Source organism: Ailuropoda melanoleuca, unplaced genomic scaffold (genome assembly GCF_002007445.2).
Source record: "Ailuropoda melanoleuca isolate Jingjing unplaced genomic scaffold, ASM200744v2 unplaced-scaffold46984, whole genome shotgun sequence".
NCBI lineage: Eukaryota > Metazoa > Chordata > Mammalia > Carnivora > Ursidae > Ailuropoda > Ailuropoda melanoleuca.
Window position 1 is genome coordinate 1 of NW_023219374.1, and position 659 is coordinate 659.

A 659-nucleotide genomic window follows, 5' to 3' on the forward strand; every position below is an offset into this window, starting at 1 on the left:
AAAAAAGAATTCTTGTATAGAAACATATGCTAATATTCAAAAACTCACACTTAATTTGTTTCAGGACAGAAGTGATAAGGAACGCTGAGTCCCATAAGAACAGAGTGTCCTCAGCCCTGGCATTTATATCAGAATTAAACCTAAGATAAAGGAAAATATTGACATAAATAGTAAACATTATGACCATCACAATTTCTTGTTCTAAGTAAACCTATCTGTGGCTCCTTGGGATTTTAAAAACAACATATCTCCATATCTATTTTTTCTTTGTATCAAGAGTTTATAATTTTATTATTTTGAAGAATATATAGCTCATTGTTAAAATGATCATCCACTAGGGATGGATAAATTATTTACATAATTTATATTTCTTTTTAGGAGGGGAAAATATTCCAGACCACTCCATCTAACTTTTCTGACTCTTAAATTGTAGCTTATAGTCTGGTTTTTCAAGTGTCTAAACACATGTGCTTGCTTCTGGCAGCACATAAACTAAAATCGGAACAACACAGGGAGATTGGCATAGTCCCTGTGCAAGGATGACACGCAAGTGTTTAATAAAATATTTTAAAAGGTTAGCCACGAATTTAATATTTTCTTATTTAGTACAACTTCCATATTACATTATACTCCATCCCTTGCTCCTTTTGTTGGTGATA

At 31.7% G+C, this 659-nt stretch overlaps 1 non-coding gene across 1 annotated transcript; it reads left to right on the plus strand.

The window, feature by feature from the left end:
• The first annotated feature begins 467 nt into the window (after positions 1–467).
• Positions 468–570, plus strand: LOC117799313. The gene has a single exon (XR_004622963.1). It is a non-coding gene; the product is annotated as a U6 spliceosomal RNA (small nuclear RNA).
• The last annotated feature ends 89 nt before the right edge of the window (positions 571–659 follow it).